This window comes from Cricetulus griseus, chromosome 3 (genome assembly GCF_003668045.3).
Source record: "Cricetulus griseus strain 17A/GY chromosome 3, alternate assembly CriGri-PICRH-1.0, whole genome shotgun sequence".
Classification (NCBI taxonomy): Eukaryota; Metazoa; Chordata; class Mammalia; order Rodentia; family Cricetidae; genus Cricetulus; species Cricetulus griseus.
The window spans coordinates 44,095,487-44,119,119 of record NC_048596.1 but is presented as its reverse complement, the minus strand read 5'-3'; the positions used below and the strand labels follow the sequence as shown (position 1 = coordinate 44,119,119).

At 42.3% G+C, this 23,633-nt stretch overlaps 1 protein-coding gene across 20 annotated transcripts in view; it reads left to right on the top strand.

The window, feature by feature from the left end:
- Positions 1-23,633, top strand: part of LOC100767704 (prune homolog 2 with BCH domain) — a 254,057-nt gene that overhangs the window by 3,611 nt on the left and 226,813 nt on the right. Inside the window, exon 2 of one of the 20 annotated variants that reach the window (XM_027406575.2) lies at positions 21,651-21,785. The exons of the other annotated variants lie outside the window; for them this stretch is intronic. The gene's annotated coding sequence lies outside the window, so the exon portion shown is untranslated. The remainder of the gene's footprint in view (positions 1-21,650; positions 21,786-23,633) is intronic. 20 annotated transcript variants of the gene reach the window in all.

The following is a 23,633-nucleotide window of genomic DNA, read 5'->3' as shown; positions in this document are numbered from 1 at the left end:
GGAAAAGCAGGACACATCAATATCCCAGGAATGCTGTTTGTAAAGAGAAAGTGAAGAGAGTCCAGGGGACACATGTGCCACTTTTAACAGTGACAGCTGAGGCACTTGCGTCTGAAGTTTGGCTTTTGTCAATTCATGGATTTCTGTAGGAAAAAATGGAGGGTGAACTGAATGTCAATGTATACTCTGGGATGCATAATTCCAGGGTGAGGGTTCACATGCTAAACTCTTCATGAAGAAAGCATTGGAGAAAAGCTCTGCCAAGTGTTTCAATGGGGAATTGAAGCAACATATTTATCCTGAATGGATTTAAATTCATTATTACATTTGTGTGTGTGTGTGTGTGTGTGTGTGTGTGTGTGTGTGTGTGTGTGTGTGTGTGTGTGTGTGTTGGTCAGAGGTCAGTTTTCAAGAGTTGGTCCTCTCATTATGTGGGTTCTGGGGATCAAACTGGCGTTTGTCACCCTTTACCCATTGAGTCATCTCTCAGAACCTTAAAAAGGAATTTTTAAAAGAACTTGGGAAAGGACTGCAGTGTAAGGTGCAGCTATGATGGAGAAGCTACAGAACACATTTGAACAGGGTTGATGGTATTCTGATCCAGCACCACAGGATTGGCATCCACTACACTATAAGCCAGGCAGATGCTCTGGAGTTGCTACCCTAGTTTGATTTTTGAAACAGGGATGTTTCTAGCCCAAGCTAGCTTTGAGCTTGTGATTCTCTGCTTTACAATCTTTGGGATTACAGTCACGCTCTACCTTGCCTGGCTTGAGTCAGTGCTTTTTGCCCAGAGCATTTATGAACAGGAAACTGTGGCCTCCAAAGCACTCCTCTGAGTAAGTACAGTGTCATCTGCTTGCACACTGATGAGAAATGAGCCTTTGGCTAGGTCTAGAGTCAGCTGGGTTTCTCACTGTGGGATCATCCAGACCAGCAGCTGAGAACTGCTTTAGCCTTAGGACGTTTAGAATAGAACCCAACCAAAGCTTTCCCAGCTAACCAGATGTCAGAGTGTAGTGGTCTGTCTCAAAAGAAAAGAGGTGTTCATTGTCATTCACACACCAGCTCAGGTCCTGGAGGACATGTCATCAATGGAAAAGGTGCTTTTCAGTATGTGGTTTGGGGAATAGTTTACGTTACCCAAATAAAAAGCTGACAGGTTGGCGTAGCACTGTTTGAGTGGATATTTGTGGTTATTTTGAGTTTAGTGCACAAGTCTGGGGCACTCTTGCAAGCCATGGTGTCTTAGTGAAGTAAGCTTATGTTTTCTTGGTATTACCCCATCTCTAATGTTCCATCTTAACAGAAAAGAGTGGGAATGGGACATGGAGATGGATGAAAGCTGTAAAAAAGGAGAGAACATGCTGTGTGGTAGTGGCTCATGCCTTTAATCCCAGCATTCAGGAAGAAGAGGCAGGTGGATCTATGTGAGTTCAAGGCCAGCGTGGTTTACAGAGCAAGTTCCAGGACAGCCAGAGCTGTTACATAGAGAAACCCTGTCTCAAAAAACCAAAAACCAAAACCCAACAAAAACAAACAACAACAACAAAAAAACAAAAACAAAAAAAACCAAACCAACCAACCAACCAAACAAACAAATAAAAACCAACAACAACAAAATGGAAAGAGCACATAGGCAAAGAATGTAGTGTGGCTTTGGTCATTGAGTCTTCTTGGCTCTGGGCTTACTGGAGAGTCACAGACTTTATAGTCTTTTAGAGAAAACTGGGAAACTAGGCTGGTGTGGGGCTAGGGGTAGCATTCCCATGGATCTTGACATGCATAGCACCTCTGGGTTTGTGCAATACACAATCTGCAGTCATGTGGTAACAAAACAGCCTATTCACAATCTCCAGTGTCACCCCAGAGCCATTTCTTTGGGCTTTGGGTTTTGGTCTCCAGAGAGGGGCCATACTCTTCCTGAAAGACAGCGAGGCTAATGGGGCTCTACATTGCCCTGAAAGACCTATATAGACCGAATTAGAAAAACTTAGGTAGCTTTTAAACTGGGAAATATATAATGGTATTTCCTTTGTGTGCAAGATAATACCTATGGTTCTTAGCACAGAGCTCAAAGCAATGTCTCCCTCCACTTTTCCCCAAGCTATTCCTCTTTTGTAGGACACCATGATAATGAATGACATTGTCAGTCATCCAGTTTATCCATTTGGAAACAACATTCTCTCTTTTATCCTTGATTGCAATGGCCAACACACCACAGCTCTACAAACTGCTCTCATGAAGCTTGCTGCAAAAGAGCCTTCAAAGTATCTGGCATCCAAAGCTGAAAGCATCTCTCCCACCCCCTAGAACCTCAAGAATTACTTTAGCCTCAGGACCAGTTTCTCTGTCTTAAAACTTTGTGGCTACCTTCCATTGCTCTTAGGAGAATCGATGGCATTCTTAGCAAGCCATTGCTGATACTCTCTTCTGGCTTCTTCTCCTTTGCTTTGGCTTAAATAACAGCTCTGCCATTTATTTCTTCAAATGAGGTGAAGAAAGGAAATCCCCCTGACTACCCCTCTCACTCCTTGACTATAAACCAGATTTTTAAAAAATGCTTTTAGGTCTCCTATGTCAGTTTCTCATTATATTGGGCATGTTTGATTAATGCCAGTGTGCTAAGAGTAGGGAGTGGGGCCTTCATATGATTTTGCTTATTATTATAACTCTGGAACCTGGCATGGTGCTTGATGCTTGTATATGATTTTAGAATGAAAGAAGCCATAAATCAAGAGTCCTGGTCAAGGCATGTCAGAATGTAGTGGCCCAATAAATGAATAGCTGGATGGCCAAAGTTACATCCTTGCAGGTGTAAATCTGGAGCAGAACTGGGAACAGTCTGCAGGATGCCATGTTTGTTGGCAAGAAGGTGAGGAACTTTAAGGTCAAGGAGTGCAATGCAGTGCTTTGCATGCAGTAATACAAAATGTCCATACAACGCTAAGAAGTACAATCCCTGGGTGCTTGGGATATGTAAATATTGACAGAACCAAAGCATGGGAAGAGGAAGGCAGAGGGGAAAATAAGGCAAACTTCTGTACAACCACACCTGGTAGGCGAATGAACAACAAATCATTACATCCACACTTCCTTAGTGTGGCCTAAAGAGTAAAAGTTGGATGACCCCAATCCCAGCCACTGTGCCAAGCTGATCCAGCCTGTTCTCTACATCTGTGCTATTACTAGCACCATGAGAAAGATTGGCTGGGAAAACTTTCAGCATCCCCTAGAGTAAGGATAGTGGTACAAGATTGCTTTTTTGGTGGGGCAGGCGGGGGTCCAGACTTAGCACAGCACACCTCATACATAGAAAAAACTCAGCAAAGTTCTGAACCAAAATTCTTGTTTAGCCAGTGGGACTGTTGCAGGGCATAACATTGGTCCTCTACTTCATGTAACTCTCAGGATGTGACCTGAATTTCCCAGCTGTGCTGATGACCTTATAATGAAATGTCTGTACATCTTTATATTCATATGCAAAATCTGCATATTTTATGTATTTGATAATTCATGTTTTGGAGCCAAGAATATTAATGTTTAATTTCTAAGCTTACTATTTTAGAAATAAAATTTTCTTAGGTTTTTTGTTATTCTTTTAAAAATGAGAGTTATCTTTATTATGATTTGGTTTATCCTTTTGATTTTTGGCAAGAATATGTAAATATACTTTACAACAACATGTCTGATTTGAATGTATTTTAACAACAAATTATGTCTAGCTAGGGTTCATTCATTCTCTTTTGAGAACTAGATTTTTTAGTAAGAGAGAATACCTTGCAGAACCCTCCAAACCAGTAGCTGAAGTAGATGAAGATGTAATCGAAAGTTTGTGCTCTTATCCTTGGTGGCTACTGACCTCCGTAAGAGTAGCGATGGCCACACATTTATGCATCTGATACCTTGAACTTGTGTGAGGCAGCCATGGGGGAAGCCACTTGCTGTAAATAAGAACTTAGATTTTCCTGGATCATGAGTTCTGGATCTGGAAGAACCTCAGATGGTCTTCTGTTCCACATGCCTTTCTTGGCCCTAAATGTTGTGCAGCATTGTGGCTATGTGTGGGTACTGCAGCCAGATGCCTGATGGCAGATCCTGACTTGGCCATTGCCAGTTAATAGCCACACAATCTTGGTACTTTGCCTTCCTGAATCTTGGTTTTCCTGTCTGGAAAGTGAGAAGAAGAAGAGAATCCCCATTCTAACCCTGCAGCACGCGGACATGTGTGTCTAAATGAGACTATGGACTCCGTCCATGGTACCAGAATGGTGACAAGGGCCACTAGAGGGCAAGAGAGCCAGACAACCTGTTCACTGTGACAGAATTGGGGACAATTCTTAGGTCTCTTTATTTCAACCAGAATTTGTTGAGTATCTGTCTTAGCTCTAAGAGGCCTTGTTTTATTAAACCCCATATTGGCCTTGAAATAGGGAGGTTTATGTCTCTGTGCTGTCTGTTTTCCATTAAAAAGCCTTGGAAAACTGAGCAATCAAATAATGCTACTGAGAATTCGTTATGAGAAAAACATGGCACCAGATTGTTGAATAAGCTGTTGATCTTCACTGTGCGCCCAAAGGAAAAGAACTAACTGGTGAACTATTTGGAGGGTAGTATGTGACTGGTTTTCAGTATAACTAGAAGTAGTATGGTATAGATGGACATCTCTTTCCAGCCCACCAGTTCCCAAATAACCAACATTGAGACTTAAAATGAATTAGAAATACTTAGCTGGTAGCTCAGGCTTGTTACTAGCTAACTCTTACAACTTGAATAAACCCGTTTATATCAATCTACATTCTGCCTCATGATGTTACCTCTCTTTCATCTTATACCTCCTGTTTCCTCTCCATGTCTCACTGATGACTCCTCTGACTCTGCCCTTCTCCTTCCCAATGTCCTTCATCTGGTTCTTCTGCCTAACCTTATCCTGTCCAGCTATTGGCCAGTCAGCTTCTTTAGTAAACAAATCACAGCATAATTAACACAGCATGTAGGCATTTGGTGAAGTTTTAACAATAAAAAATGTATTGTGAGAAGTCTGAGTGGAAAGCAATATTTAAGTGCCAAGGTCATGAGCAGCACATTGCTTGGTTAGGCAGATTCCCTTGTGGTTATGGCTTGCCTGGTGGAGCTGGTAGCTGGGGTTACTTTGGAGTTACTCTGACTGGTTGTTAGGTGGTGTGAACTTCAGTGGGCACAGCTGTGAAGGGGATCTGGGATGCTGCTTGCTGTCTTGTGCCCATCCTGCCATCACTTTCTAGCATGGTAGTGAGGCAGTGCGCAGAGGGCTAATGACTGTGCTCAGAATGTAGAGTGAGGCAAAGATGAGAAAAAACCAAAGAAGGAATCGGAAAGGAAGAGTAAAAAGAGAGGGACAAAAAGACCCAGGGGAAAGTAAATGTGTGCAGGGGTGCAGCTTAGAAGAAAATCCGACAACACAGAGCAGGATGAACCTCAAGGGCAATGTTTCCTCTATCTAAGCTCAATTCTCTGGCAGCCTTTGCCAGCCCCAAATCTGCCCCAAATGGGGAATTTGGCCTAGGCAGCTTCCTTCAGGCAGCTGAAACTGATTATTGAAAATGCAGTGTCACTGTCTCAGGGTTTCATTTCCTGCTGCTGTGATAAAATATACTGGCTGACGAGAGCAACTTAAGGGAGAAAGAGCTTATTTGGCTTGCAATTCCAGGTTAGAGTCCACCCATCGCTGTGCAGAAGTCAAGGTGGCAGGGACTTGCTGCACTCGGTCACATGACATTCAGTCAGGAGCAGAGAGAGATGAATTCATGCATTCATGCATGCCAGTGCTCAGCTCCAGTTCTCTGCTCTTATAAACTTCAAGTTCCCTTGCCCAGGAAATGGTGCCCCTCCAGTGGGTGAGCCTTTCCACTTCTATTAGTATAATCAAGATAATCACACATATGCTTTGGGACAGGCCAACCTGACCTAGACAGTTTCCTTACGGAGGCTCTTTTCTTGGCTAATTTTCCATTCTGTCATGTTGAAAATTCAAACTAACCATCACACCCACTGTTAAAATTTTCACAGGAGAAACCTACAAGTTCTATTCTTTATTTATGAGATGACACCCCAAGATTGCTCAGAGAAATACCTGGGTTTAGTAAAGGCCAACAAGAGACAGCTACAGCTACCATCACCCAAAGTAGCACTAGTATTTGAAAGGGTTTTATGAAGGAGTCCCATTTAGGATCATTTTCTTTCCTTAGTTGAAAAATCAAGATTTAGAAGGACCCACTTCCCTCCTTTTAAAGGAAGCCCATTCATTTAAGAAGGCCCAGACCCTTTTTCATATAAAAATATGATCTCATAAATTAATGAATGACTTTTACACATAGAGAAGTGTTCCTGTTGGGCTTCCTTTTCCACAAAGGGCAGAAACCGAAGCCCTTCCAAACTGCATACTCCTACACCTTCTTCAGGCATGTTCTCATAGAACTGGTCATCTGGCCAGACCAGTACCTGGCTCTGAGGACACAAAAATGGCAGATGGTCAATTCAGTTCAGTTGCTTGTAGCCCATGGGTACGTCCAAGAGGATGGAACACATGTCTGGCTGCTCCCAGCAAGACAGTCGCCCTGAGCTCCTCTCTTCAGAGGCAAAGGAACAAGTTATTCAGTGAACACCAGCATGCATGTAAAAAGCCAGGGGTAGTCATATGCCTGATTGTAACCCTGTACTATGGGAGGATCTCTGGGATCTGTTGTCTGCCAGCCTAGCTGCAGTTTGATTGAGAGACCCTGTTTCAAGGGAATAAGGTAGAGAGTGAAAGAGCAGGGTACCCAATCTCCTCCTCTGGCCTCTACACATGTGCAGTATATTCATATCTGAACACATGCATGTACACACCTCTCCCTCTCTCTCATGCAGAAAGAAATAAAACCACGCACAAAGCAAAGACATTGCTGTGGTTCTATAACTGATGATGCGGCCCTCTTGGTTGATACCCCTGGTGGCCTGAAATGTCATTACTCTTGGATTTAATCTTCAGAAAAGTCCAGAACATAAACTTCTGTGGTAGATGCAGATCAAAATACCATCTCAGCACTGGCTTTTAAAACATTCTGAAAAATTTATTATCCTTCCAAACTATTAGGTCTGTTTAAGCCTGATGAGGGAAATGTACCTCTTATTTTTATGGAATTATCTCATTAAAAAAAGACATGTCTCTGACCAAACATGCATCACTGTAAAACCCTATTTCTGTAAAGAAGGACTTCCTATGCTGGCATTTGTATAGACTATTTTGATGGACCTCGTCTTTGCTGGACTCTCAGCCAAATGGATTCCCTGCTTATTCCCTGGCCTGGTAGCCACTGACAGAGGGCTGTGTGGACCCAGTTGTGAGTAACCCACTGGTCCATCTTGTGTTTATGATTTGTGCTACAGATGTTTACACTGGTCACAATTTCAGCATCCGTAGAAAACACCCTTGGATTATATTGCAGTCTTATTTCTTAATAAAATAACAACCATGAAAGCAGATCCAGAAAAGAGGAAAGTTAAAATTCCCAGGATTTTTTTAAAAATACATGGAGAAAAATTAAAAGCTAAAAATAAAAAAATAAACTTAGCCCAGTCATTAGAGTGTGATTGTGGGTAATATTTTGAGAGATGGATTTGGCAGTATTCTGTGTCAAGATTAAATAAAATGTTCCTTTATTTTGGCACCTTCATTTTTTGTTTTCATTTAGCATTATTTGCTAAATATTTTCCTGTATTATTACACATATTCAGAATTATCATCTTTTTATAAGGAGGAAAAGCATAGAGCATAGCTTTGGATTTGTGCTTTCCTTGCATGTAAAAAGCCAGAACTACCAGAACTAACAGAAAATGCCTTGCAGGCCTAGGTCAACTCGTGAGCAGCACTCCCTCATTGCCTCAGCTCCTTGCAACTTCTTGCTCCGTGGAACTGCTGAGAACCTTCCTCTCAAGCCTGATACGTTTAGTGGATAGATTTCACTGCTCTTTCACTGTGGAAGTTCTTTACTTTTTAACGTGCATACAATTAATTCAGAGATACATATCTCTCTACATTCCAATAGTTCTAAAATTGAGATGCTTTTTATTATTTATGTATTTTCTATTGCTGACATACATTTATGTACTAAATTTCCATCCTTTTCACCCCCTATGACCATGCCTTATTCTCACTCCTCCCACTCCTCCTTCCCAACAGTTCTTACGCCTGCTTCCATGTCTTGTGTGTGTTTATTTGACCCACTGAATCTAAATAGGATTGCATGGGAAGGGTGTTATTTATTGGGACCTGGGAAAAATTTTCATTGGTTACATCACCGAAGAAAGTGATATCCCTTTCCCTAGTCACTCCTAAATGTCAAAGGTCCCATAGGAGGGATAGGGCCTTAGAGTTCTTCCCTCTTTTTATAAGGGACTTGAGCATCTATGGTATTCGTTAGCCTCAGGGTCCTGAAATCAATTCCCTTAAACATTGAAGGATAGCTGCTGTTAGTAATTCAGAACACAGAATTGCACTTCTCAATTGCTCTTAATATTTGTATCAAATATGAGACTGAGATCAGAGAGAAGAAGAACAGCCTTGGTCAAGGGCACATGGTCTGTTAGCTAAGTGGGAGAGCTGGGTGAAGGATGTCTTTTCTGCTTTCCCAGCATCTGTGAGGCTAGAAAGTTGGTCCATCCTTTCAAAAGATGGTTTGAAGGCCCTATAGAGAGTTTGGTAGTTTGGATTCTTCTGCATAAAGGAGAATGATGGGGCAGAAGGCTGGAGAGATGGCTCAGTGGTTAAGAGCGCTTATTGCTCTTGCAGACGACCAGGTTCAGTTTCTATCTATATAGTGGTTCACAACCAAATATAACTCCGGTGCCAGGGGATCCAGTGCCCCCTTTTGACCTCCACAGACAGAAGGTACCCAGCACAAACATGGTTCACATACATACTTGCCAGCAAAATGTTTAGACACATAAAATAAAGAAATCTAAATCTATTATTATTATCTTTTTTTTAGAAGAATGATGGAGTGGAATGATGGAGTCTCCAGGAGGAGATTAGGTGACAGGGAAGTTCTCACGTAGGAACAAACCCACTGAGCTTTGGAGGTTTGTGTGATGGACTCTGATGTACAGTAGCAAAGTGTAAGATTAATGAATGTGTCATTGGTAGAAACATGCTGAGCACCACAGGCTCTGGAGACCAAATGTCACCTAGAATGGGAAGGGACGCCTGAGAGACAGAGTCTCTGGAGAACTCGTGGGATCATCTGATATACCTGTCATGGGACAACATGAATGTCAGTCCCGTTGATCAAGCTGAGAGTTCGATGTGGGAAAGGAGTTTAATTGCCTGTAATACAAGCTCCTCCCCTGCTGCAGAGAAGGTGTGATCATGTCAAATCTCCCTTGTCTCTAGCTCACTCTCTATTTTTCTCTATTCTAACTCTCCTTCCCAACAATTTCTTTATTAATAAAATGGGGTAGTTTTAGTTTAATGTAATTTGATATTAGTTTATCTTGCAGAATTTGTTCTAGGAAATACACTTGTGCTGGGTGGTGGTATTATATATACACCTGTGATCCCAGTGCTCAGGAGTCTGAGGCAGATGAATCCCCGAGTTCCAGGACAGCCAGGGCTACACAGAGAAATCCTGCCTTGAAAAACATAAACAAATTTTTAAAAATACATCATGTGTTACAGCTTGTGCTGGTTAGTGGTTTCTTTCTTTTTTTTGGGGGGGGGTGTCTGTTTGACACAAGCTGGGGTTGTCTGAAAATAAGGAACCTCAAGTGAGAAAGTGCTCCCATCAAACTGGCCTGTAGAACTAGCCATAGGAAGCAATCTAGGGCATAGTTGCAGAATGTCAGAATGTGTGTAAAGATGAAGATGTACCAGGCATCCAGGCCCATGAATAGAGTTCCTGGGTTGCCTTTCTCTCTGTCCCTGTCTCTCTGTCTCTCTCTCTGCCTCTCCTCTTTCCTCCTAAGAGGCTTTAACTCAGGGTCTTAGACATGCCAAACACATCTTCTCAGCTGCACACACCCCATCTTTCTTAAGACTTGGTTAGCCTACTCTGGTGAAGACAGGAAACATGAGCTACTATTGAAGAAAATTTTAGAGAAGTCAGGTTCAGGATTAATCCAGGCTTGATATTTTGTATGGGTGAAAATTTCAGGCTTATTGTTGTTTTTAAACCCCCCAAATCCTAATTTAGGTTGGGGCACACTCTGTAATTCCAGATGCCATGTTGAGATGGTTTCACATGTTCCAAGGAAACTTACTTGAGATGGTACTTTCTTCTAAGCGCTGGGCTGAGAGGAGAAACCAGACTCCGAGAGACTCTGTTGTGTAGGTGCTAAATCACACAGAAATGTTGACATGCTGCGGGCCAGATGGCTGTGGAAGTGAATTGGTGTGTGCAGTATGTCAAAATTCCCAGCTCTCCAACTCCTTTCTAAATAGATGTTGGCTTTTTTTTAAAGTACAAAGTATAAAGCATTGGGGGCCAGACAGGATCAATCAAATTAAGTTCATGTCTTGTGTGGCCAGAATCTTTTGTTGGTTGTCTGCTTTGGGCCAGAGTGTCTCTAAAATGTCCTTCTCCCAGTCTCGTCACTCATCCTGCTCTGGCAAGCACTTGAGTGTGACCACAATTCTGAGACAGGCATGATTAGTCCCCCTCCATAGAGGGGGAAACTGAGGCTAAAAGATGTTAATATAGCATTCTCTCTGCACAGGACCAATGAATGTTTCTGTTCAACGCAACACAGGGACATAACGCTCTTTTTCTGGGAAGAGTGGTGTGTTGGAAGCACCATCAAAATGTCCCAATATGTAGGAGCCTAGGGGATCGTGAGGGCACAAACTAAGTGATTACAGATTGTGGGCCTGGGTACCTGTGATTCTAACATGCTCTCCGGAGACACTGATGCTGCCCAGCCCCAGGTCATGCTGTGAGTAGTGGGGTTCCGGATCACTGATTGGCCAGGAAGCAGGAGCCACCACTCACATCCCCTTTCAAGAGTAATTAAAGCTGGAAGTCTGCACAGCAAGGAGACAGCAGCCAAGGGGTGTAGGGAGGGAGACACCCTAGCCCCGCCCAAGAGTCCCGGGTCCACCTGGTACCTGTCCCAGGACTATTGGGCGGGGCTAGGGTGTCTCCCTACAAAGGGGAAATGGAGCAGTGGATGTAAGATGTTGGCCTTGCTGCAGTCACACTACCTCCGAGGAGCCTGAGGCTCTCTGGATCTACTAGAATGTGAAATGAAGCCAAAGGGATAATCTGCAACTACCCGGTTTCCAGTAAGAGCATAATTGGCTTGGGAGGATAACTACTGTGCTATCCTGACACACAGTTAGCCTTTGGTTCTGTTTACCAACAAGGCAAGCCCTGCACTAATTTCATTCTCATATGAATTAAAATTAGCTCATGTCCCTTATTTTTGCTGGTACAAAACACAAGGATTCGAGGCTTCACAGGGGCTGGCAGCAGGAGAGGACCATAAACATAGCAGTGGGCTTTCTGGAGAGTGTGGAGACAAGGCTTCAAGAAGGGAATGGCATCCTCCTTGGAAATGCAAGGCCCTTAGCTGGATTCTTAACTGTTTCAGGAGTGCAATGCTGTTCAAGCTGCTCTCATGGTCTTGCTTTTGGTAGTGTCTGAGTGAAACTTAGTTTTGTCTTCAAACTGTTTACTGTCTCTCTCCCTACTGTTTGGTCTCTGTCTATACTTGACTTCTCTTGGACAGTGCTTTTGTCTTCTGCATGGCTGTTTGCTCTCAGTTTCCCTGTCCCACCCTTCCTTCTGTTGGGGATGCATGTTCCCTTAGGTCCTGCTGTTGCTTAAGGGGTTCCTTTATAATTCATGCCCTTCCTTCTCTGGATGGCTTTTACCTAGTCACCGTGCTTCTTTGTTCTTTGTTCACACTGCATTTCCTGCAGGCTTTTTGAGCCTTTCTGTTCCTTTTCCCTTCACACAGAATTCTGTTTCTCTCAACAGTGAGGCCCCAGAGTGGCTTCTGTCTGCTTTCGTTTGAGCATGATCAGCAGACATTTTGGACTTGCAAAGTACTTGTTCTGTATAGGTTGAACTGGGTTGTGCTGGGGCAACAGAACCAAGGTGTCTCATGTTTTTCAACACAAAGATGCGCTTCTGTTCTGGTCATCTCTTACCCAAGGTCCTCTCAGGCATCACACACCTTCTGTGTTCTGAGAGCAGGCTAAAAGAGCAGCAGCCACCTGGGATCAGACCCAGGGCCTTGGGTTTGACTGCTAGATGCCAGCAAGCATTCAACCACTGGGGCACATCCTGATGACTGAGAATAATTCTGAAAGCTTCTGCTCAGAATAGGAGCAAGTCACTTCTGAAGGAGGTTAGAAAGACAGGGAAACATTAGAGGATTGGAACGGAAGGGGAGTTTGTTGTCCTCAAATCAGGTTGAACTCTCTTGCCAGTTCAGAGTCAATAATTTTAGATTACTAACATAATTTATGTGACTACCTCACTCTGGTGATATTTCTTTGGGATATTTCAAATAAGAATGTTGAAATAGCGATGAGCTATACTTAGGCCCCAAGTGATTGCCTCTGAGGATGGCCTTCTTCCATTTCCAGATGTAAACCTGCAATTTTTTTCAACCGTTTCACAAACAAGATCATAACTTTCATTTACAGTACAAATGTGTCTTTATGCTTCGTGTGACCCTTGGGACCCATGGAGTTAACCTTCCCAGCTAAAATCATATACAGAGTATCTCAAGAATCATTCTCTGACCTCATGTGGTGGGAAAAGGGAGAAATGAATGTCTTCAGTAACGTTTTGAGATGTAACCAGCCACCCAAACTGTACACACAGCAACTGCAAAAACACAAGCACTCTTGAGAAGTCTGTAACCACACCTGAGTGCATACTGTCCTCGACCTAAGTGCCCCTCTCTCTATTGCCCATGCTTAAATCTCTCAACTCTCTGCCTACCAAGTTACTGGTCTTCTTCATATTGACTTGTCCTGCAGGTTTTTGTTTCCCCCTGTGGTGATGGCAAGAATCCTGGCTTCAGTTGAGGGGGGGGGGAGGTCTTTGAAAAGAACTCAGGCTGCTACAAGTGGCAATGTGAAGCTGCGTCTCAGAAATACACACCACTTGAACTTCATATGCCAAAGCAAACCCAGAGGCCATATTGAAAAGCCCTGGGGTTAGGATTCTGCTCTGAGAGTGTGTATGCATGGAACAAGGTTGCATGATTTCACCTTTGCAGCAAGGCAAGTTAGTAAGTAGGAATGATTTTGTAGCCTGTTACATTGTTCACAGCTAGAAGTCATCTTGTCCTGGGTGAAGGGAATAAGGGGCAGTGAAAACCACCTTATATTACTCTAATGGTCATTTAGACCTTATATTACTCTAATGGTCAGTGGGTAACTCATCACAAAATAAAAACACTGATTTTATTTAAAAACCATGAGCTTTCCCAGATGGTGGTAACACACGCCTATAACCCCAGCACTCGGGAGGCAGAAGCAGATCTCTGAGTTTGAGGCCAGCCTGGTCTACAGAGTGATTTCTAGGACAGCTGGGACTATAAAGAAACACTGTCTCAAAAAACCAAACAAAACCAACCAACCAACCAAACAAACAAACAAATAAAAAACCCCACCAAACCCAAAACAATAACAACAAGACCCAAAACCAACTAAACAAACAAAGCCCATAAGCTTGTTGGGCAGCTCTGTGCTATGACTCACCTCTCTCCTGTTAATGGCTGGGGAGAGGTCATTTTTACAGTCTCCTTTAGGATGACATCAGGCAGAGTCTGTGCACCAAGTTAGAGTGTTATGGAGGTTAATTGTTTCCTGTAGGTCATCAGAGAAGCATTTATAAGACAAGAACTCCTGAAAAAACCCTCCAAATTCTCAGTACCTTAGCCTGTGAGATGATACTTACAATAGAGTGTTCTTTGTGGGGATTCTAAGATTGAAAATGTGTATGTAAAATTGTCAGATATATGATTAATACATAACCAAAATACATGGGTGTGTACTCTGATGTTCCTAGTGACTTTGACACTATTGTATCAGAACTCCTTAAAAACATATTGAAGACTTCAAAGTCACCAAGCTTAGGTCAATAGATAATCAGATTTATACTCCTGAGTTCAAGGTTTATTAATAAAACAAAACTAACACTGGACAGAGAGAGGTACATTCTTGGCCTCTTGACAAAATCAGTAACCCTTTCTCTCAGACATGGTGATCTCTGGGCTATGTTTACCCCATTCTAGCCAGTATGTGGAAAGTCCTTTAAACAGAGTTGCAAACAATTCAGTGGCTGACTATAGTACCTATGGGCTACATGAGCAGGAGCATTTCCAAGGATAGCGGCATGTTACTAGGAAATTCCAGACTAGGGTGGGGAGCAGAGGCTCTGTGGCTTCTATCTGGAAGTCAGTGGTAGGTGCTGAGAAGGAATTTATGGACACATCCCCAGGCTTCTGGCCTGCAGAGTTGTCAAGTCTCATATCCATCACCTCAGCCTGCTAGCCTGAGGGGGAAAGAAACAAAGCCAGGGTAGAAGAACAAAAAGGTCAAGTCCAACTGCTTGATATGGGAACCCAGATACATTCCTGAGCCTCTTTGGAACTAGGCCAATTTATAAAATGTAATGCTATCTAATTTATCCATCCAGACACATGGAAGAGGATTGTATAGATTATTTTAATATTTACTAAATAATTTTATTTTTACAGTAACTCTCCTTAGTTATCCCTGTTTTATAATAATGGATAAACTGAGGGAGGAAGGTGAGTTTTACTCTCATGGGCAGAAAAAAAAGTAGTTATTTTAAGCTCAAACAGTTCAGTACCACAGTCCATATTCATACCCATCATGCTTTGGGGCCTTGTTGTCAGCAGATAGTGACCTCTTCCAACCCCTAGGACACCAATTGGAATGTCATTTATTTATGACTGTGTCTATATGAGTGTGTGCATTGTGGTGTGTGTGTGTGTGTGTGTGTGTGTGTGTGTGTGTGTGTGTGTCTAGCGTGCATGTGCTACATACAGTGTTGGGTGGAGGTCACAGGACAACTTTCCGAAGTCAGTTCTCCCTTCCACCTCACTGAGGCAATGTCTCTCATTTCTGCTGCCCTGTGTACTCCAGGCTGGTTGCCCATGGATCTTCTGGCTGAATCTCCCGTTTCTGCCTCCTGGAGGATGCTGGGATTACAGATGCATACCACTGCATCTGGCTTTTTTCACAAGAGTTCCTGTGATTGCACTTGATCACAAGGCTTACATGACTAATGCTTTTACCTGCTGATCTGTCTCTCTGACCTCCAGTCCATATCTGATGTAGACACACACAAAAACATTAATGGCATTCCTTTAGCCTCTCCTAATCCCTTTCTGCTATCCCAGTCAGAACTAGAGCGTGTCAAGGGAAGGAATGAGAGATCATCGGTCTTATTTTTTTACCGAGAAAGGTCTTATCACCTAATATCCTTTGCTGTGTGATGCTTTCTCACTTTCCCAGCTTACAAGGCACTTACCTGGAAGGTACTACTTCATCCTGTGAAGCAAATCAGAAGTTAAAAAAAGGATCCTGGCATAGCTTAGTGTTCCTTCTAGCAAAATTAATTCCCTTTTGAAACCTACTCCAGCGAGGTGTGAATGACTTTACATATGTTTTTAGTGTGCTTGGGATGTCAACTCTCTCTAAATTTCATTTAATTTTTTTCCTGTTTATGCTACATGGTGTCAGAATGGAGCCTTCTTATTTTCCCCCCATTGGGAAATAATTATTAAATCAAAGTGTGGTGCCTGTAGAACAGCTGCCATGAAGACAAGGCAAGCCTCCTGGGTGGAGCTGCCTCCCTAACTCTGTAATCTCCTATTGGAGAATTCATTTCAAATCAAACCTGTGCATAGTGCCATGTTGTAGGGGAGAAAGCAGTGATTGACCTGATGTGCATTTTAATGCCTTTCCTTCTGGAGGAGCATTAAGACTTAGCAATCACTGATCCTGGCTGGAAATATCTTTCTTTGACTGCAAAGCAAGCAGTTAGACTTGGCTTAACCTTTCCATAGTGGGGGCTTCCCACAGCAAGAATCTGTTTCAGTATTCCAAAATTAATAATGCTGTGGAATGGTAAATAACAACTTTGAAGACACAGAGTCTACAGAAGAAAGAGAAAAACTCTTGGTGATTGAAGCCTGGGGAACAAGGACCAAGTCTTTTTTTTTTTTTTTTTTTTTTGGTTTTTCGAGATGGTTTCTCTGTGCCTTTGGAGGCTGTCCTAGAACTAGCTCGTGTAGACCAAGCTGGTCTCAAACTCAAAGTGATCCACCTGCCTCTACCTCCCGAGTGCTGGGATTAAAGGCGTGCGCCACCAATGCCCAGCAAGGACCAAGTCTTATGTGTTCTTCTCCTCTGCAACTTGTTTTCCTCATCTGTAATTGAACTAGGATAAAATATAGTACTTTGAACACTATATAAAGTCAAAGCCCTTAGCCATGAGTTCCATGCTGTGGTTCTTTTCTGAGTTCTTCAGGTATGGGATCAACATTACCCATGAGGGATGGTCTAACCAACCCCCACAGATAATATTATAACTATCCTCACATCTAGATAGACCCAAGAGCCTTTGATTGCAGTGAACTCAAGAATGGACCAGTTAATTCCCAGTTTTGTGGGAGTTGTTACCCAAGTATACAGGACCAAAGAGTAGGCAAGTGGAGAAGAGAAGAGGACCAGGGTGGGAGAAGCATGGAGTCCGAGGTCTGTGGCCATGTTCTTAGGCCATGCTGTTTATTTCATATACACCTCCATGACAGTTACTGCCTTTTGACAAGGGACACACCATGTGAAATACTTTATATATATACCACTTCAGCTTGGCCCAGATGAGCTCTTATATCACCTGGCCAAAGCAAATCACAAGGCTGACTCACATTTAAAGGGCAGAAAAATTGGATCTTTGCTTTGACAGGGAGAACTGTAAGGTTATATTGTAGATGGAGAGAGAAAATAGAGGTTGAAGCAGGAAGTCAAGTTCTGAAGCTCTTACACATAGTGAGGGGCTGATCTGGACTCTGACACTGTCCTCCTGATTGGAATTATTTATCCCCATGTAACACACTGCTCATTTCCTCTAAATAAACAAGGCAAAGTAAACAAAAGTTCTCTACAAGTACAGATGCATATTTTGTTAGGAAACATTACACAGTGACTAATAATCCATGCCATTGGCCAATAAACGTTTTATAGACTTGATAGTAATACACATACACAAGTGTAGAAATAACTTTATATGAAGCTGGAATCTGTAACATACTACATATTCTTTGGCAAAAAAAGCATGCTTGCTAACATGCTATATACATTCCTGCTAACAAGTAGACTTTCCAGTTGGAGATCCTGTATTTATTATTAAAAGAACAGGAGAATTGTAAATTAAAATTAAAAACTAATGTATACCAAATGAAGCCCTGAATCATACGACAGTGTGATAGAACCTTGGAAACAATGTTAAGTGGACCAAGTGAGCCACAAATGGTCACATGGTACATGATTGCATTTGTGTGAAATCCCCAGATAGGTCTGTCCACAGCGAGTGACTGCAGGCTGATGGCTTCCAGGGTGTTCCTTTGGAGAAGTGAACATGTTGAGAACCAGATAGCATTCTAGTAGTCCAACAACACTAATGTTGAGAACTAGACATTGTGCTGGTAACCCAATAACACTAATGTACTAAAGGGCTTTGAATTGTTTGTCTTAAAGTGGTTAATTTCAGTTAGATTTTAGAAGATATGCCTGAGAGAGCTGAAGATATGTATGGCTCGGCAGTTAAGGACATTTTCTTCTCTTCCAGAGGACCCAGGTTTGATTCCTAGAACCTACAACCATCTGCAATTTCAGTTCTGGGGGATCTGATGTCCTTTTCTGGCCTCTCTGGGCACCAGGCATACATGTAGCGTACATACACATGCAAAGGCAGAATACTCACACATAAACAAATAAAATACATCGCACACCTTTAATCCCAGCACTCAGGAGGTAGAGGCAGGCGGATCTCTGTGAGTTCGAGACCAACCTGGTCTACAAGAGCTAGTTCCAGGACAGCCTCCAAAGCCACAGAGAAACCCTGTCTTGAAAAAACCAATAAAATAAAATAAAATAAAAAATGTGTCTGAGTGCATGGATAGTTATATAAAAGACTTAATAGATTTTTTGCCATTTTATTGTTATGGCATTTCTCAACCTTTTTAGTTTCAGGACCCTCATACTCTTAAAAGGTAATCAGAATTATTGGGCCTGGAGAGATGGATCAGCAGTTAAGAGCACTGGCTACTCTTCTAGAAAACCAGGGTTCAATTCCAGGCACCCGCATGGAAGCTTACAACTGTCTGTAACTCCAGGTCCAGGAGATCTGACACCCTCACAGAGACATACATGTGGGCAAAACACCAATTCACATAACATAAAAATCAATAAATCACTTTAAAAAGACAAGAAAAAAGTAATCAGAATTATCAATACCTTGTTATGTGACTTTATTTGCCAACATTTTTCACATTAGAAATTTAATTGGAGCAAATTAAATACTCATTAGTCCAGAAAAAGAGCATAAACTAATTACATGTTTTAAGTGATACATTTTGCTAAAAAAGAACCATATTTTCAAAAGTAAAAGCATTCAGGACAGTAGCTAATTCAGCGCACAACCCAAATGATCTTATAATTCCTTTGCTTTCTAGAAACCACTGGTCTTTAGAAGGCAAAGGAAATTCTCTGTTCATTCTTTTCGTTTTACCAGTGTGGAAAAAGAGCTATAAGTGTACTTAAGATGGGAGACTTAATTAAACAAATATATTTTCACTGTTTTATCAAGAACATTGTCTAGTGGAGCTGGCCCTCTGGTCCTATGCAGCAGTGGCTATGAAGGACTCTGTGGTGGCTAGTAGCCTCCGTGATTCTTCCTAAGCTCTGGTGGTGTTATCTAGCACAGCTTCTACACAGCAGCTAGCAGTAACAGCTACTGGCTAGTCTAAATGTCCTGTAAATAGTATTTTCTAACTTTCACGAAGATAGATTTGGCTTCGTGGTGTCATTAAAATAATGCCAGAGGCCCCTGGCTTTTGTAGGTCATGAAGGAAGGGCTCAGTGATAGTTCACGATCAAGTATCAGAGTTTGGAATTATGTGTTTTTAGGTTATATGTGGCATTTAAATGTTAGGCTTCTTTGAAGAGATCTCTTTTTTAGGACTTTTCAGATCCTTCTCTCTGATGCAATCTCTCCAGTGTTTGCTCTATCCTGGCCTGGAGTGTCTGCAGACAGCCTGTGGTTTCTTCCTGTCTTTCCTTCTTTGTCTACTTTAGTGAAAATTTGTCTCCTTCCTAGCACAGAGACTATCAAACTTATGTGAGTGTGTGCATACATATGTGTGCACATGCACACAGGTGCACACACATACTTTTTAACACTAATTTCTTCTTGTAGGCTACAATTTTTATGTAAATTACATAAATCTGTTTATTTTATGTCAGCACTGTTTCTCCTGTTCTAACACCTTCTAGGATGGTGTCTGACTCACTGGTATTCTGCAAATATCTGTCAGGTGGTGTTGAGTATAGTACAACTAAAATTTTGGTGTAAACATGTATTGTTCTTTAACAAAATGGTGGTGCACAGACAGTCCCAGCATGCTTTCCTAGGATGTTCATTCCCTGTGTGTGTGTGTGTGTGTGTGTGTGTGTGTGTGTGTGTGTCTGTCTGTCTGTCTGTCTGTCTGTCTGTCTCTATCTTCTCTCTCCCTCTTCCTTTCTCTCTTCCTCCCACCTTTATTCTCTTTTTCTTCCTTTTGCTCTCAAAGCCTAGTGATTTATACATATAAGCTAAGATGTAAGAAGCCCTGTGGTGTGCTCACAAGGGTAAATGCGGCTAAACACAGTGCTTTCCAGAAGCTTTGCTGAGATACTAGTGCTAACGAGGTTGTGCTTTGGGAAGCACTTGCCTATCTCTACATAGTCCCTCAGCTCACCTTTCAGCATGTTGGTGAGGGTCAGCTGTGGATGGCTTACCATCCTTCAAGGAGTTACTGCAATGTAGATTAGCGGTAATCCCTCCAAGTGGGAAGTTAAAAATATTTCATTTCATAATTCTTAATTTTATATGCTGACACAACTTTTCTTTTATATATATGTTAAATTTATTTACTTTATGTGTATAACTGTTTTGTCTACATGCATGCATGTTGCCTGTATGTGTGCCTGTTACCCATGAGGTTCAGAAGAGGGTGGTGGGTCCCCTAGAACTGGAGTTTTGGATGGTTGTGAGCTACTGTGTGGGTGCTGGGACCTGAACCTGTGTCCTCTGCAAGAGTGCCAAGGTCTCTTATCTGCTTAGTCACCTCTCCAGCATATATATATATATATATATATATATATATATATATATATATTTCAGAACGAGAGTGATTCCATTTAACTGAGATTGTTTGGTGGGTGACATGGGTTAATCAGCATGTGTAGTGGCTTTTGTTTCTATGTAATTTTGAAAGAGAGCTTGAGAAATGGTATATTCTGGTGGTACTTGCACAAAACTGGTGAAACTTGGAGGAATGAATGGATTTCTGCCTCAGAGTCTTACAGATCATAAAGAAAGAAAAGCCCATATGACAAGACTCTTGTCTGAGTAAGGTTTGTCCTCTTCAAAACTGGTGCTGAGGTTTGGTTGTTGTGGTGGCTGTGGCTATGGTAGGAGGTGGGGCTGTGAGAGATGGTGGGTAGTGGATGTCTGTGGTGGGGGGTAGGAGTTAGGGATGATGAGAGATAATGAAGTTGGGTAGAGGGAATGAGACCTTTCTCTTTGGACTGGATTGGTTCTTGTGACAATGAGTGAACTCTTGCCCTCATTGGGTTAAGTTAACTACTGTGAGGATAAATGTTATGAAACAAGTGTGCCTTTCATGTTTTCTGCCTTCCTTACCTGCCCACTTGCCCTTCTGAGTCCTGTCACATTATGAGGAAACATAGGGCCCTCAGCATATATGGCTATCCAACCATATTGGATTTCTCATCCCCAAGAATTGTGAGCTCAAATGAACTTCCTTGTTTATAAATTGCTCACTCTCAAGTATTCTGTTATGGGACAGAAAAGACGCTAAGGTCACTTCCAGCTTCACTCATCAGAAATCCTTGTCTCAGTTCCTGTAACTGTTCAAAGTGAATGGTCTTCCTGACATCTCTTAGAAGACAGCTAGCTGATTTTAGGTATGTAAGAGCTCTGTAGCTTTCGGATGGTTGCTGTCCTTTCTAAATAACTTTATTATATAGCTAGAAACTTGACAATGGAGGAGAAAAATGAAGGTCAAGAGGACCTGCGTTCCTTCAAAGGAAAATTGTGATCACAGGCTAGTTCATGCTACCCCACCCTTTCTAGGGAATCCTTGCCTATGAGTGTATGACATGCTCATGTGGCTTATGGATACGCAGGCTCTTCACTTTTTTTAAGCTGTCTTTGAAGAGAGCACCTGGTCCTCTAACTGGCTGCCATGTCCTTGAAGCCATTATGTATTTTTTTCCCCACTCAGTCATCAATATCTTGACTCTCTCATGGCCTCTAGGACCGTCAGATCGACCACAGTGCAGGTCTCTTTTTTTGCAGCACCCACATTCTGAGAAATCAGCAAGACCCGAAGCATTTTGCTGATGTGGCTATTGATCCCCAGCTCACCTTGCTGAACAGCTTGATGAGGCTCACAATCTGTCAATACCACCACCACTGCTAGCTCTACTTCCTGTGAGTCCACATGCTATGTCTTTCCTAAGGGTCACCGTGTATCTGACACTGCACCAAAGTAGATTTTGTTGTTCATTTTGGGCAAGTGTATCCATTAGAGAGGTTTTCTCTTCAAACCCCAGAGGCTGGAAGTGATATTATAAAAGGTAATGGTTGCTTGTTCCTGAAAAAAAAAAAAAAACTTGAACTGTGTATTATTTATAACCCCAAGGAAATGTTCCTTCTTCAATTGGCAGATTATTCATTCTCTCATACTCTGTTTTGGCATTCTAATGTTTTCCTTTTTTCTTAAACGCTGAGCGGAAAAACCTTAGGATGGATCCAACAGCCATGGGGGATTGCTGTGGTATGACTGTAGACATTCCTAATAGGTCACATCAGAGTAGAGTATAGCAATTCCTGGAGCCCTCCCGTCAAAGGCCCTCCCTGTGATAAATAAATACTAAGTCAGTAAGTCTTCCTTTAAAATGCAGTTCCTCCTGGGATCCATCTTCCACACAGAATTTCTTTGCCTATTTCTAGAACATTAAAATTTACATGATCGTAGTGAGCCTCAGGCTCAGCCTGTTATTTCAGAGATGCTGAGTCTGACTGAGGCTGAGGATACAGGAGTGTCTAGATCAGGGTCTCATAGCTAGTTAGTAGTGAGCAAGTGGGGCTCAGTACCCTGTGTCTCCAGCCTCCTTATTGGCAAGCTTTCTGTCTCATGGCATCCTGAGGAGACAACTTTCTTTCAAACGTGTCAACCTGTATTAAATTCCATGCCTAAAAGTCTTCCATGCACCAGCATTTGATTAGTGTTTCTCTAGAGTCGCTGTGATTCTAGAGATGGCAGACATTGGGGTAATTATATGTAAAACTTCCTCGTGGGTTTAAGTCACTTGCAAGAGCTTGTGGTTATTTTAAAACCAGTGTATAGAGTGCCATTCTGGGGGTAGAGGGAATGTTGAAATAGAAGAGTTAGAATGATTGCCATGGGCGGATTGTCTCTGTTATTCTACTAACAGTAATGGGGAGGTGTTGGGCCATGCTGGAAATATCCCCACAGCAGTGTGATAGGTATGTCTGTGTAGCTCAACTAGAAGAACAAGCAAAGAAAGACATGTAAAACTGTACTGATTTACACACAGAATCAGTGTTGTCTGTGGCTTGCTATGGAGAAATCATGGGAGGAAGCCCCACGTGGCAGTGGAGCTCTGGTCAGGAGGCCAAATTCCCAGGCCCTCCCTGGTGTATCAGGTGCCTTTACGTTCCCTGGTGTAGCGCACTGCTCCTTCACTATACAAGTACCTTTCACAGTTACCTATAATTCTCCTCAGTCAAATCCACCACAGAGTTTTTGAGTTCTAAGTATGCATTATATGTCTTTTATTTCCATTGTCTCCAATTCAATTTGCTTTCTTCTAAAACCCATTCTCTGGAAACAGGTTTTTGCAAGCAAGCTTATGGAATGTTTTCTTCTGATCATGGGCAACAGGATTTTCTACTATAATACATGAATCTTAAATTTTGCTGTGTTGTATTTACCTGGGGAGGAAGATGTCCAACACAGAAGCACCCGGGCCTGACTCTAGATCTGTCTCATTAGATGTAGCAGAAAGAGCCAGCGCTGCTATTGACAGTGCCTCCTGTGCCTCCTGGATGCTATTCTCTCAAGTTTGTTAGAGGGACACTGATAGGAAGGAAGGGGAGAAGGTTAGGGATGGTGTTTCTTGAGTGACGGGAGAGCTCTCACACTACAGTTGCCATTTATTTACTTCTAAAGTGAGTTCCTATCTACTCTGTGCATAGGATACCAAAGCCTCGGACTCACAGAGATAACTAAAATGCAAACCCTGTGTAGTAAGA